The sequence below is a fragment of the Lissotriton vulgaris genome, chromosome 5 (assembly GCF_964263255.1).
Source record: "Lissotriton vulgaris chromosome 5, aLisVul1.2, whole genome shotgun sequence".
NCBI classification, from domain to species: domain Eukaryota; kingdom Metazoa; phylum Chordata; class Amphibia; order Caudata; family Salamandridae; genus Lissotriton; species Lissotriton vulgaris.
Window position 1 is genome coordinate 1,278,491,255 of NC_141693.1, and position 16,056 is coordinate 1,278,507,310.

General features: G+C 45.6%; 1 protein-coding gene and 1 pseudogene across 2 annotated transcripts in view; one reads left to right on the forward strand and one right to left on the reverse strand.

Moving 5' to 3' along the window:
* The window catches only part of UBE2T (ubiquitin conjugating enzyme E2 T), a 146,966-nt gene that overhangs the window by 62,791 nt on the left and 68,119 nt on the right, over positions 1-16,056 (reverse strand). The window lies entirely within an intron of this gene.
* LOC147712458 (galectin-9 pseudogene) lies at positions 9,275-10,249 on the forward strand (annotated as a pseudogene).

Sequence of the window (16,056 nt, forward strand, 5' to 3'; positions counted from 1 at the left end):
GGACCCCACCGAACTCAAGAATTACCGCCCCATCTCGCTCCTCCCGTTTCCAGCCAAAGTCATCGAGAAGACCGTCAACAAACAGCTGGCCGCCTTCCTCGAGACAAATGGATCCCTGGACCCCTCACAGTCTGGCTTCCGAGCCAACCACAGCACCGAGACCGCCCTCATCGCTGCCACCGATGACATCCGAGCCCTGATGGACAACGGAGAAACAGCGGCCCTCATCCTCCTAGACCTCTCCGCGGCATTCGACACGGTCTGCCACCGCACCCTAGTGCAGCGCCTCAGCAACGTCGGAATCCAGGAGAAGGCACTGGAATGGATCATCTCCTTCCTCGACGGAAGAACACAGAGAGTCCGTCTACCACCGTACAAGTCAGAGGCCACCGAAGTCATCTGCGGCGTCCCTCAAGGATCCTCGCTGAGCCCCACCCTCTTCAATGTCTACATGAGCCCCCTCGCGGCCATCGCACGCCAACACAACCTCAACATCATCTCCTACGCTGACGACACCCAGCTGATCCTCTCCCTGACCAACGACCCCGCCGCCGCCAGAGCCGACCTTCACGAAGGGATGAAAGACGTAGCCGAGTGGATGACGACCAGCCGCCTAAAACTGAACTCAGACAAGACGGAAGTCCTCATCCTGGGCTCCTCGCCCTCCGCCTGGGACGACAGACCCAAACCGACAGACCACGCACGAAACCTGGGCTTCATCCTGGACTCCTCCCTCTCCATGACCAGACAAGTCAACGCAGTCTCCTCATCGTGCTTCAACATCCTGAGCATGCTACGGAAGATCTTCCGGTGGATCCCCACCGAGACCAGGAAGACGGTCACCCAGGCCCTCGTCACCAGCCGACTGGACTGGACTACGGCAACGCCCTCTACGCCGGAACCACCGCCAAGCTCCAGAAGAGACTCCAGCGGATCCAGAACACCTCAGCCAGACTCATCCTCGACATCCCACGACACAGCCACAGCTCCGGACATCTGAGAGACCTGCATTGGCTCCCCCGTCAACAAAAGAATCACCTTCCGTCTCCTCACCCACGCACACAAAGCCCTACACGATCAAGGCCCGAGCTACCTCAACAACCGCATCAACTTCTACGCTCCCAAACGCCATCTCCGATAAGCCAGTCACGCCCTCGCCGCCGTCCCCCGCATCCGAAGAACGACAACAGGAGGAAGGTCCTTCTCCTACCTGGCCGCCAAGACCTGGAACTCCCTTCCTCCCGACCTGCGCCTGACCCAAGACCACCTCTCAAGCTCAAGACCTGGCTGTTCGAGCAGTAGCAGCCCCCCCTCCCCCAAGCGCCTTGAGACCCTCCGGGTAAGTAGTGCGCTCTACAAATGTCTTTGATTGATTGATTGATTGATTTAAGGGTCTCTTTGTTAAAAAAAACAACTTAATGTTTGTCCTGAAGATAGTCTGACGGACGATATCGCCACCACAGACCAAACGTCGACTACCACATCTACTTCCCCAGCATGTTTGGCTATTGAGGAATTGTTCTCTATTGTTTTAGACTAATTTTCTCATCTTGATCTTTTGGAATAGATGTTTACATCATTGATCTGTAGGTTCTTTCATGTATCCTTAATCATGGTGTTGTATTGTTTTTCATTGTACCCCTTTCGCATTCTTGGTTTACATTAAAAAAAAACAGAAAAGTAGATATACCTGTGTTTTGAAATCTCTCATATATTAATTTCTTTCATTTATGCTTGGATTTATTCAAGGTTGAGCTACCTCTTGGGGCCCAACATACAAGAAATCAATGTGTACAACTGTTGACTGAGATTATTGAATGAATTCCATTGTAGGCACCCTTACCTACCAATAATTCATCTGCCCAAGCCTCCAATGGTCTTTTGGGTCACGCACTGTTCTGTTACTACATTTTTTAAATAAGGCATTTTCTTACTTAAATTTTTAAAAATGGAAGGGGTTCCTGAGGAGGTACTTTCCGATAATGGATGTCAATTCACTTCAAGCCAATTTGGGGACTTTATGAAATTCATTGGCATAAAACACACAAAAACCTCTCTATACTATCCTAGGAACAATGATTTCGAAGAGAGATTTAACAGGGTGATCAAGGAGAATATACAACTGTCAAAAGCCAGTGGGTTGAATTGTAAACAAGAACTGAAGAAAATGTTATGGGCAATGCGCACGACAGCCAACGCTGATGCAGAGATTTCTTCGTTCATTTTGTTGAGAGGACGAGTTCTCTCTTCCAAAATGTTGAGGAGGTGGATGGGCGAGTTTGAGTTACCCAAAGGAAAAATAAGGGAAGTAGGTTCTAGGATTCTACCTAAAGGAGAATGTAGGTTCACTGACCCCAAGACTGTATTGAGAGTCAAAAGCAGTGCAGTGAAATTGGAAGATGGCAGAGGGTGGAACAAAAGTAAAATAGAAGTGACTTAAGTTACATCGGGATGGTGTGTCCAGGAAGCATGGATCTGAAGCCGATCATGGAGAGCAGCACTTTGAGGCGAGGGCACCTGTAATATCTTGCAGGATAACTAGGTTGCAAACAAAGTTTCGGGAGTATGTTATGCATTAATTCAAAGGTAATTGTGTAGTCGTCAACATTTTGTTTTGCTATGTAATGCTTACAAGCTTATGGTCTTTTTAGACAGGTCAAAGAAAAATTCCTAATTTGAATGTTTATGGTTTTTAATTTTCTTTTGTTTATTGTATTGGGGAAAGATGTGTTGGGTTGCATTGCTTCTGCTCGGGCCCCTCCCGTGGTCGCATGCTAAGGCATGAGTTGAATGTTGTTGGGTTGGATTCTAGAATGGGGGCGGTTGTGTAGGTACAGTTGTTGAAGGAAGAAGTGGCTGCATCTGTCCTGCTGACTTAATAAAAAAGTACCTGCGGAGCTCCAATTTAGCGCCGGGACACTGTGGAGTAGCCGTGCGCTTTATTAGTACCTATTTTAATTTCATTTCAGTGTCCTGATCTTGCCAGCCTAACAGACAGACTCCCAACTCATATGATTCTTGCACAAGGCTCACCATTGCTCGTTGCTGTAAATTGTCCACCTCCCTCTGCCCCCCAAACTGTGGTGGTCCATGCTGTGGGCAACTTAGAGAAGAGGAGTATATATGAAAAAACTAAAGAATCCATTCAGTAAATATATAAAGATGCACATTCTTATTATTGAGGCTCAGGTTACATGTTTGCAGAACTGCACAACAATGTTTGTTCCTGTTATACTAGGGTGGGTGACACTTTATTGCCTCTCACTTTGACTCTAAGGTGTTTTTGCCGCCACGGTCACCCACAGTTTCTGCATTTAACTCTCCCATGGTTATATGCCATATTGAATTGCGATTTTCAATTATACCTGTATGCCAAGATGCGACTTGCCTCTGTACCACAAATGCGTAAACATAGTTCTGAAAAAGACAGCACCCAAATCACACATAGGTTTCGCGAAGTAATGCTCTTCACTGCCAGAGAGAATAACAGTGAGGGCAGTAATTGTCTGGAAGCTTGAGGTACATTCCAAGCCGTCATTGAAGATTTTGGTCCTCTTCCTCTTGAAGGCCTGTGCTGGTGAAATCAAGATCTTTGTTAACTGTTTTCCATGCTTCTGCTGATATGGTGCAAACTGACAATATTGTTGTTAAACCGTCTTCTCTGAGTGCTTCCACTAGGATTAGGAGAATTATTTTCCTTCTAGACTCACCACTTGCAAAGTATCTGCTTCCTTCTTCATTTTGTACCCTTCATGATTTGCATGGTAACCACAAACAGATGAACCCAAGAAATAAATACATTTTACGAAGGATCGAGTTTCATTCAACTTTTTATAAATCTGATAATGACATGTAGCTTATAAAGCGCACAGCTACCCCCGGAGGGGGACATGGATTTTGCAAAAAAATGTGCCACATCGCCAGACACACTAATTATCTGATTAGATAAGATTTGATCTTCAATGACTACCTCAAGTCTTGCCGGTCATCACTAAGTAGGTTACCCAAACCCACAAAGCTCTAGCAAGCTTACTGCTTTTGAGGGCTGTGGTTAAGGCTCTAAATGTTTCTTTTGCTGTGGCATACATCCTGCTGCTCCCTATCTATAGGAGCAGAAGTAGAGGCTATATCAAGAAACTATTCTTTCCTATTGCCACATTTGGTGAAGTCCGTGGAGAGAGGAGCGGATTACGGAGCCTACCTGGACGCTGACCCTGTGTGCTTTCTGTCTGCTATTGGGAGCCTTTAACCCGCTGCAGTGCCTCGCCGCTTTGCCGGTGCCGCGACGCAGCACTAACATTCATTGTTGACCTTGGGGGTGAGTGGAGGCAATCAGCTGCGGCCGGGGTGGAGCGCTGCAGGGACTCAGTTGACCAGGAGTCCCTACTCGGCCTGCGTGACCTGGCCTGCGCACCCTGCGAGCCCCGCCTCCTGCACGTCACACGCCCTATTAATTCAGATCCCTATTCCGCTCTGCGGGATGCCGGGCAAAGACCGGGCACAGGGCGGGCCCTCTTAGGCCCTCAGAGGCCAGAGGAGGCTGGACTAGGCCTATACCCTAACATTCTTTCGAGGATTATCTGTTTGTACTCTCTGTTTGTGGGACCATGGCCCTGAACCTTGAAAAACCTTTACCAGTGAAGTCAGGAGGAACCAGTAAAGGTATTCTGGATAGCTATTTCACGAAGGTTGCCACAGATATAGATAAGGAGTGTGTACTGGCTGAACGCCGCGCTGAGCGGCGACGCTCTGTTGAAGGTATGAAAAATGGACCTCCCCTGGATCTTCTGAAACAAACAACTCCACCTGATGTACGCTCCCACATCGAAATTGATGATCCTCTTTCAACAGATAGCGTTCCGATGCTCCTGCGGGACATATCATCTCCTTTACCCGATGTGTCCAATGATCTGTACACAAATGTCATATCTCTTCCTAGTAGCAATTCTACCATGGGATCAGATGTGATAGTCGAGCCACCTTTACCAGTAGTTGGGACTGTCAAAAAGAGGACCAAGAATCCAGTTATGCTTAAAGTTCATGGCCCACCGCCTAGCAAAAGAAGAAAGAGGGGTGGTGATCCGCAAAGAACGAAGATTAGCCATTCTGACTTTGGTAAAACCGCAAAGGGTATTATAACAACTGGGCCAATTTTAACGGCCCCTATAGCAACTGTACCAACTCCAAAAGCTGATATAACAACTGTACTAACGTCACCAGGCTTAGCCACCCCCCTACACTGCCGCTAAGGGAAGCATGTCTGTTGCTCCTTTGGAAAGTTTGGAACACCTGATTAGGTCATTCATTTTACCCATAATAGAGAGGTTGAAGAGGGTTGAGCAACGGTTAGAGAACTTAGAGCTGGCTATTGGTAACAATGCTGGGTTGATTAAGGACCTTGCGAAGCCAGCATTGCCCCCCGCAGATACTGCGCTAACTCCCACTCCCGTTCCCCATAAAGGTGTAAACATACCCAATAAGCCTACAAAATCTAAACAGTATAGGGCAATTCCCCCCCAAACCAGCCCAAAAATCGGCATCGCTTGATGCCAGTGACGTACAGAAGGTAGATAAGAAAAAATACAACACAGGAGAAAATCGAGATGAGAGGGGAAGTACTAGCCCCGTTAGAGCAGGTAACCATAGAGGCCGTCAAGTAGAATTACCTCCTGAAGCGGTACCATTTGTGGTTGTTCTTACGGGAGTCCCCACATTAGCGAAAAGGGAAGGGTTCTTTCAGTTAAAAAACAAAACTATGCATTGGCTTAACCAAAATCGACCGCTCCCTTATAACATTAATGGTGAAATCCTGCATGTCCGGCGACTCCAATGGTTGGGAAGCAGAGTAAAAGACATAAAGGGGGACTTAATTGTTATCAACTTCAGAGATCCTGGAGCTGTTAGATACATTCTAAATTGGTCTCCAGGGAATACCGGAAACCCAATTGTTCCCTATGAATTGACCTAATTCTATCCAAGACCTCTAGTGACCCCTATAACATACCCCGGGGCTCTATCTTGCCTGCAGACTAACCCCTTATACCTTTTAACAAGCGGTATAGGACACATGCATTTAACCCTGTGAATTTTGAAAACTTATCTAGGTGGAACACTGTACCATTTAAGAGCAACAGAATCAGAAATGGGAGGATGGACCACCTGCTGCCGTTTACCCCGCTGGAAGTCACAAATAGATTCAACGCCTTCTCGGGCTTTGATGATTGTGATTGACAGACGGGGCCCCCTAACAATATACTACCCACCACTGACTACCTGGTTGGTAATGCTACATTTAGCCCCTTAACAAAAAACTTGGTAACAGTACAAATCACTCAACCTGCAATTGTCTCTTTTTCTGATGGACACCCAGTGAATTGCGAGCCTGAGCAAGGTGCAGAAGTTAGCCCCTCTGTCTCTAACAACTTTTCTGGCCCTTTGGATTGTGAACAGACCAAGCAAGTCTTGGTTGATGCTCAAGTAAAAATTTTATCCTGGAATGTGGCGGGACTTAAGAGTAAATTGCCCATTCCAGAGTGGGGCTCCTTTATGGCTTCGCATGATATTTGTATGCTGCAAGAAACTTGGGCGCTAAAAGAAAGTGTAGCCCAGGGTTTTGCAACATACGATATTCTTGCAAGTATGGGTGACAGGGGCAGACCCTCAGGCGGGTTGTCTATATGGGTTGGCACGCACTTGGCAGTAAAGGCAACACCAATCCTAACTAATTCGTTGGCTGTTCAGTGTGTTTTGCTGATCTTGCCTAATGGGCCAGATATTGCTTTGATTAATGTATATTCAAGGCCAGTCAGGCGGGGCCTTGAGTCAGAAGCTATTGAAACACTGTTAACCCTTATACACTCGATTGACCCCTCTACTGTATTAATTTTGGGTGGAGACTTTAATTGCCACTTTGAGCCCCTTATGGACCCGAACTTTGGTGATCCGGCTGATGTAGATTTGCTTTGGGCTATCCCAGAGCCATTGACCTCTCAGGTCAAGGTATGGACCCCTCTTGTTTTGCAAGTTCAGTCATTTGCGCTAGTTACATCACTACGAGCATGCAATGGGAGGGTGGAGCCTGACAGACCAGGGAGAGCCTCGATTAATCGATTAAATCATACCTCAATAATCGATTATATTTTTATTGAGGCTAGGCATTGGGATAGGCTGTATGAATTTAGGGTCATTGAAAGGTTTGACAGCGACCACAATGCCCTAGTTTTGTCCCTTAAACCGGGGAGTTTCGGGTTGAAGGGTTCAACTTCAACTGAGCACTCTGTTACTGTGCCACTAATAATAACAAACTGTAGGCATAGGGTTAAATGGCCAGACGTACAAACGTCGATCACCAAACTCGCAGAATAATATGAAACCATTATTCCGCTCTTTGAAGAGATGGGGAAATCCGGCCACCTGGGCAGGGCAACTCAAATACATAATCAATTGGTTGCCATACTAAAAGATATTCTGTACCCAGTGAGAAGGGCAAACAACACCCGGACCACGACTTCTTGATGGTTTAACAGCCCCTGTAGGAAGGCCAAAAAGGCTTTGCTTACAGCACTAAAAACTAATGATAGTGAGGCCATCAGGGTGCATCGCACTACATATAAAAAGGCAATCTGTGATGATAAAAGGGAATGGGAAGCTACAATGTGGGAGGAGTTGGGTTCTGCACTTAGGTGTAAGGATTCTAAATTATTCTGGTCCATTGTTGCAACTGGTCATAGTGGGCATGCCAGGCGCTTGCTCCTAATATTGCCCCTTCAATCTGGGAAAGCCACTTTGCTGCTCTATACGGTACTTCTGAGTTTGATGCCTTGCCTGTCAGTACCCTTAAACCTCAGCAACTGCAGGGCGTCAGCAGGGCTGAGGAATGTGGATGGTCGACTGAAGCCCCTACGCTCCTTGCTCCAGTTGAACTTTTCACCGTGGTAGAGGTCGAAACAGCCATAGGTAAATTGCTCCCCAACAAGGCCCCAGGATTGGATAAACTGCCGGGGGATTTGTTTAGGGCACAACCTAAAATTTAGGCCCCCTATTTGGTCGTTCTATTTAATGGCATTCTGCAGGGAGATGATCCGTCCCCTACCTGGCTAGGAGCAGAAATTGTCCCTATTCTAAACAAGCATTTGCAATGCAATAGGTCTCGCATTATTAAAGTTAGAGCTTTTGGCATTGTAAATGGCAATGCCTTTTTTTAAATGTTTTTGCCTTAAGCATTAATGTGCATATACTAGAGGTCTGCAAATGTCACATGACCGAGCCAGAAATGTCCACTTGTGCAGGCTTCTGTTTGGTTGGTATATTATATGCGGCAAGTTGTGAAAGCCTATGCACATCATATGGGCAGCTGATATTTGCAGACTACCACATGCCTTTGGCTAATTCATATTAAATAGGCAGCTGATATTAGCACAGTGCTTCAAACCTTTGTCAAATGCAATTTTTGTGGCCAATGAATGCCCAGTAGTGCAGGCCTCAGGGATAGGCAAGTGATGTGATCAGGGAACATTCGTCCAAATTTTAATTGTGTTTACATTTAATATTGAAGGATTAAGACTCATGTTTCCAACATTTAACACAGCAGCAGCATAGTAATATTGATGCAAGTAATCTTTGTGATGTTTGAGAGGTACCGTTTTGGTCTAAAAGAAACTTTCAGATATCACCCACATTAAAAAGGAAAAACAGTATTTAAAACAATCTGTTAAAAAAACGAATTAGTCAAGTTAATCAGGGCAATACAAGCTGCAGAACAGAGCTAGCTTTATTAGGAGGCCTCCTGAAAGGCTCTTTGCCCATACCTTAACATGTATCCACTGCTGGACAGGCCAAAGGTTTCTGACTCTCTAGGTGTATTGCTGCTAAAAGATCTTCAGCAACATGTGCACCAGAAAGGGTACCTGAAAGTACAACTAATGTAAGAGGATACACAGATGTGTACTGCATCATTTTTGACCCTTTCCAAATCAGACACAAAGGCGATCTATAAAAACGAATCCACTTTAGAAAGACCATTTTTATAACGTTGTATGTCATGTTTGACTCTTAAATCTTAAAACGAGGTGAAAAAATAATGGCAGGTATGTCTTTGTAAAAGGTGGCAACCCTACTTACCAGTGGTTTAATATGTTACTTAGGCATCCACCGTACTGTAGGCAGGGGGACTATTGAAGACTGTCTCTCACTGTCTTGGAGCACAGGGCAGTTTTAGCTGTCACGATTGCTGCATGCTTTCCTTATTAACCAGGTATAATAACCACATCCTCAGCACCCACGGAGCATCCAGGAAGCCAAGATGCAGGTCGGCCATCCCCACAACCAGTTCTACAGACCGTGGGTGCCCTTCACCCAAGGTATCTCCGGCAGCCTCAGCGATGGGACCGTGTTGGTGATTAGTGGCACTGTCAGTCATCATGGTGACACGTTTTCTGTGAACTTGCAGTGTGATCATTGCGCGCCGTCTGAGAACATCGCTTTCCACTTCAACCCGCGCTTTTCCGAAGGTGGTGTCGTTGTTTGCAACACCAAGGAGAGGAACCAATGGGGAAAAGAGGAGAGAAAGCATATGATGCCTTTTCACAAGGGCCACCGTTTTGAAATCAGGATCCTTGTGAACCATCACTGTTATATGGTGTCAGTCAACGGAAAACATTTCGTGGAGTACAAGCACCGGATTCCGCTTCATAGAGTTAACGCCGTGCACATAACTGGAAATGTGAAATTGGAAAATGTGTCTTTTCAGTGTCCTGGGGGGTTCCCTCCGTCTTTCCCACCTTCTACGTGCCCTCCCGGAGGATCGTTCCATCCATATTCAACTCCACAATTTCCACCGCATGGCCAACAATGTCCTGTGCCGTACCACTCACACATCCATGGGGGTTGCTACCCTTCTAAAGTAATCACAATTTCCGGGACCGTTCCGCACCATGCTAAGAGGTTTGCTATCAACCTGAAGTTCCATGGCGGCACTGCCTTCCATCTGAACCCGCGCTTTGATGAGAACACCATTGTTCGAAACAGTTACCTGAACAACAACTGGGGATCAGAGGAGCGTGGAGGAGCAATGCCCTTTTGTAAAGGACAGGGCTTAATGATTGTAATCTTATGTGAACACCATTGCTTCTGCCTGAAAGAAAAGCTTGTTTCCGGCAAGAGGACAGGTTACTGGGCTTCCATCAACAGAGAACAAGCTCTAGCCGAATTAAAACTGACAAATGCAGAATATAAATTAATACTCAAGTAGTGTGCTAGTGTCTGTCATATCACCCACAAAATAAAGAAAGTAAAGTATAAAGTGCTCCAAGTAGGCCTAATCTTATGCAGCTACTAGGTTTTATGCATCCCAATTTACGAAGAGCCCTAATTAACACATTTTCTTTCATTACTCATTTGCTCCTGGGAATCGGTTTTTGGCCAAGATCACACACTTTGGATAAGAAGCTGGCACCCAAACAGTGAAAATTCAACCCCCTCATTGAAAAACAAAATTCACCGCCGCAGCCCGGCTTGAACAGGAAGCCAGGCAACCTGTGTTGGGACGGGGGCGGGGCAGCAAAAAGACAGGAAGCAGACGGGAGCCTACCCCGCGCTCCTGTGCTGAAGCGCTCCTGTGCCCGTCAGCCGGAAGATTTGCGTGTCAGCTAGCGGGGCTCCCGTGCTCGTGGAGAGCCCCGCCTGCTGCTGAGGATGACCCGCTGCCTGCCGAGGGAGAGAGGAACACACGAAAAGAACTCGGTGAGTGGAGTGGGGTGGGGGGGGTGGGGTTGTGCACGCATGTGTGTGCGCGCGCGAGTGTGTGTGTGTGAGTGTGTGTGGGTGCGCCTGTGTGTGCACGTGTGTGTGCGTGTGTGTGTGTATGCATGCATGCGTGTGTGTGTGTGTAGAAAGAGCCGATGACTGGTGGGGGGAAGCGCGCGTGTCTTTCAGTCTGTGTGGTGGCTGGCTGAGTGCGCACGCGTGGACGGAGCCGACGTGCGCGTTCACGCACCCAAATCCTGGAGAAAAGCTAGTAAAACACGCTTGTCCCCATTCCCCCGAGTCAGGCAACTAAAAGGCTCCTGCTGGACGCATCCTTCGGATGCAGTACCAGCGAGCCCTAAAAAGGGCTGCCCGCTTATCCCCTCTAATTACAGACCCATCAGCCTAATTGATACTTCACAAAAGTTGATGGGGAGGGTCATCCTTGATAGGATTCTATACTCCAGGCAAGCTTTAGGTCTGGTACATCTACCCTAGACCAGATATTTCGCCTGCAGGTCCTGTATTGGAAAACAGCAAAGGTAGAGGGTGGCAGCCTCTACCTTGTGTTTGTGGACCTGCGGGCGGCATTCGATCTGGTTCCGCGTGACAAATTGTGGAAGGTGCTGGCAGACCTGGGACCCCCCCCATACTTATTAAATGTACTATCTAGGCTACATATAAACAACTATGCCCAGGTAAGGTGTGGTAAGCATGGCGAACTCACAGACCACTTCCCAGTCCAAAAAGGAGTTCGCCAAGGGTGCGTGTTGGCACCCACACTATTCAGCCTTTACATTAATGGCCTTGTGGAACATTTGAATGGTGTGCTTAACAATGATGCCCCAAAACTGGCCACGGGTAGAGTGCCCGCTCTGATGTTCGCAGACGACACATTGTTGTTGTCTAGAACATCATCGGGCATTCAAAAAACACTCAATGGATTTGTTGAGTTCTGTGAGCTTCGGGGATTGGAAATCAATCTGGGAAAAACTAAGTTCATGATTTTTAAACCCCCTAAGCGGGTACACCCAAATCCGGTCCTACATGGTACCCCCCTCGAAAGGGTTAAAACATTTGTTTATCTGGGTGTTACTTTAACTGAGAACTTTGATTGGAACACCCAGACTGCTAAGTCCACACTCAAGCTATCCCAGCTCACTGGGGGTATAAGTAAAGTTTTTAGGGAGTCAACATTTAGGCCGCTGTCCCCAGCTCTGGAAATATACTGCTGCAAGGCTAGAATGGCAGCAATCTATGGGGCTGAACTCTGGGGGCACAAGCAGATAATGAACCTTAAAAAGGTAGAACAGTCCTTTGTGAGAAACTTAGCTGGGTTACCGCCTAGTACGCCTTTGATTCCTCTTAGGCTTGATCTTGGCATGGTCCCAATAGAAGAAATCGTCAGTGCAAGGCCAATTATGTACTGCAAGAGGCTGTGGTCAGTCCCTGAACTGGCTGCGTATAGAGCTGAACTTTCTGAGATTTTGTCTCTTCTTATACATAAAAAGATCCCTTGGCTTCAGCACATTCGGGCTGCTAGTACCCGGTTAGGTCTTTCGGAACTGTGAGAAAGCCCAGAGACTTACTGCCTAGGGGTATCAAAGAAGCAACTTCTTTCTCATATACGCACGCAGAGCGCTCATATGCTATCGAGTTCTACATCACTGGGTAGGTTAACATCTGAATTCCTCCAAGTGAAATCTGAACCCAAAATTGAGGAATTCTTGGATATAATTGAACCCCCACTAGCTCAAAAGCTATATCTTCAGTTAAGGTACGGCACTCTACCTATTGGGTCTTTTACATCTAAATGGGTAAAATCTAATACCAAAGTTTGCCCTGCATGTAATCATAAACCTGAGAATGTAACCCATGTATTGTTTTTTGCCCAGCCTATTCTGCAATTAGAAAATGTTGGCTGATCCCTATTTGTAAGAACTTGGGATTCTTGCATTTTACACAGGCTTGCAGGATATTGACCTACGATACCAATCCTCCCATTGTGTTTGCGGTTTCATGCTATCTTTTTAGCATGTGGCGTAGGAGACTAACCTTTTTAAATTAATTGTTGTACCTACTGTTTTTTATCTTTGTACTCTGATAACTTCTAGTTTAATTCTGTTTTAACATTTTATGTCTATTTATTGTTTTATCGATTGTGCTGATGTATTTTATGTGCACTTTTATGGTCAACCGACCGAAATAAAGTTATCAATGAATGAATGAATGAAGGATGGATAATGACATGGATTTTAAGCAAAAAAATGTGCCACATCGACAGACACACTAATTATCTGACTAGATAAGATTTGATCTTCGATGACTACCTCAAGTCTTGCCGGTCATCACTAAGTAGGTTACCCAAACCCACAAAGCTCTAGCAAGCTTACTGCTTTTGAGGGCTGTGGTTAAGGCTCTAAATGTTTCTTTTGCTGTGGCATACATCCTGCTGCTCCCTATCTATAGGAGCAGAAGTAGAGGCTATATTAAGAAACTATTCTTTCCTATTGCCACATTTGGTGAAGTCCATGGAGTGTATCATTTCACTCCAGTAGACAAGAATTTTAAATGAGATGCTGAGTAGCCAGGTTCTGAGCTGGGATGGTGCAGTGAGCTAAAAAATGGTGTTGGATTAAGCCCTGATCTCTTGACTCGGTGAGAGTGTTCTGCTTAATTCAGAAACGCTGTCCATCACCACCCCCTGTTTAATTATTTTGTCCACCGTAAGCGTGGAAGGGTATACTCAGACGTGAGTCCCTTGCTCATTGCACCATCAGGATTCAAGCAAGCCGGGCCGAAGACGGCTGAAATGCCAGAAACCCGTCCCCGGTAGCTTGTTTCCTTCCCAGTGAAAGAATTGGCTTGGTAGTTTGGTTTGCCCTGTTCCCATGATACACTGGGCCAGAGACAGACTAATTTGCATATAGGCAGGTTCTGAGCTGGGATGGTGCAGTGAGCTAAAAAACGGTGTTGGATTAAGCCCTGATCTCTTGACTGGGTGAGAGTGTTCTGCATAATTCAGAAACTCTGTCCATCACCACCCCCTGTTGTTTAATTACCGCCTAGTACGCCTTGGATTCCTCTTAGGCTTGATCTTGGCATGGTCCCAATAGAAGAGATCGTCAGTGCAAGGCCAATTATGTACTGGAAGAGGCTGTGGTCAGTCCCTGAACTGGCTGCGTATAGAGCGGAACTTTCTGAGATTTTGTCTCTTCTTATACATAAAAAGATCCCTTGGCTTCAGCACATTCGTGCTGCTAGTACCCGGTTAGGTCTTTCGGAACTGTGGGAAAGCCCAGAGACTTACTGCCTAGGGGTATCAAAGAAGGTACTTCTTTCTCATATACGCACGCAGAGCGCTCATATGCTATCGAGTTCTACATCACTGGGTAGGTTAACATCTGAATTCCTCCTAGTGAAATCTGAACCCAAAATTGAGGAATTCTTGGATATAATTGAACCCCATTAGCTCGAAAGCTATATCTTCAGTTAAGGTACTGCACTCTACCTATTGGGTCTTTTACATCTAAATGGGTAAAATCTAAATACCAAAGTTTGCCCTGCATGTAATCATAAACATGAGAATGTAACCCATGTATTGTTTTTTTGCCCAGCCTATTCTGCAATTAGAAAATGTTGGCTAATCCCTATTTGTAAGAACTTGGGATTCTTGCATTTTACACAGGCTTGCATGATATTGACCTATGATACCCATCCTCCCATTGTGTTTGCGGTTTCATGCTATCTTTTTGGCATGTGGCGTAGGAGACTAACCTTTTTAAATTAATTGTTGTACCTACTGTTTTTTATCTTTGTACTCTGATAACTTCTAGTTTAATTCTGTTTTAACATTTTATGTCTATTTATTGTTTTATCGATTGTGCTGATGTATTTTATGTGCACTTTTATGGTCAACCGACCGAAATAAAGTTATCAATGAATGAATGAATGAAGGATAATGACATGGATTTTAAGCAAAAAAATGTGCCACATCGACAGACACACTAATTATCTGACTAGATAAGATTTGATCTTCGATGACTACCTCAAGTCTTGCCGGTCATCACTAAGTAGGTTACCCAATCCCACAAAGCTCTAGCAAGCTTACTGCTTTTGAGGGCTGTGGTTAAGGCTCTAAATGTTTCTTTTGCTGTGGCATACATCCTGCTGCTCCCTATCTATAGGAGCAGAAGTAGAGGCTATATTAAGAAACTATTCTTTCCTATTGCAACATTTGGTGAAGTCCGTGGAGTGTATCATTTCACTCCAGTAGACAAGAATTTTAAATGAGATGCTGAGTAGCTGATAGGGAAATGGAAATAGCCAAACATTTTCATTAATAGCTCGCTCAAGCCTGAAAACAAAGGAATCGGAAGCTTTGCTTTATGATATTAAGACTCAAAGATCGCAGGAAAACAGTGTCTGTAGAGTCTTGAATGGAATGCGGAGTTTAATTGCTCCTCTTGCTAATGCCTCATGAAAAGTGAGAATTCATCTACTGGAGACACTCTTCTGGGTGACTTAGGAGTCAAAAAGATAAACTGTAGTCACTTGTCTCTATCCAACGTTATCAAATGAGCGATTCTCCTCTTGTTGGTGTTCTTGATCAATGCCTCCTTATCTGTCTGTAAGAGGTGAAGGAGACCTATGCAATCTTGCAGCAGAGGCTTGAGGAACTGTCATTGATAGCCAGGTGCTGGACCAACAGGTGCAGGACAAATTGTCTGCAGTACAGGCGGAGCACTTGCTGGCATAGGTTGATACAATGCCAGAGGAACCACCATAGGCCAATGAGGTAGCTGGATAGGCTAATCTACAAAGATAATCATTGCTTCTCTTTTTGCAGAGAGAAGTTTGAGAGGAATGTGGACCCTTCCTCTAGTAAAAGACAAGGTGCTGTCGGTGAGCCAGAGTCCTCATTCACCATTAACTTTTCTGGGGTGGAGAGATAGCTTAACGGGGAACTATGGTGTATGATCTTACACTTGATGATGAAACCGATGATTGTGCAACTAGATGATGTAACAAACTTCTTAATATCAATCTCCTGGATGCCAACCATAAATGTGATCAGGACTCCAGAAACTTAAACAATTGCCTCAATAGTGTACAGGAACACTATTGACAATTGGGTTTTTAAATTCTTCTTTTCGTTCTTTGGTGCCGGCTGTGAGAATTCGAGAGAGTGCACATACAGTGGTGAGGTGCAGGCAAATACTACCTGAGGCGTATCCATGTCATTTGTGCCAAAAGCATATCTGGAGGTCCTTTTGAGTATTCTTTTACCTTCAGCTTTAAGAATGGAGCACT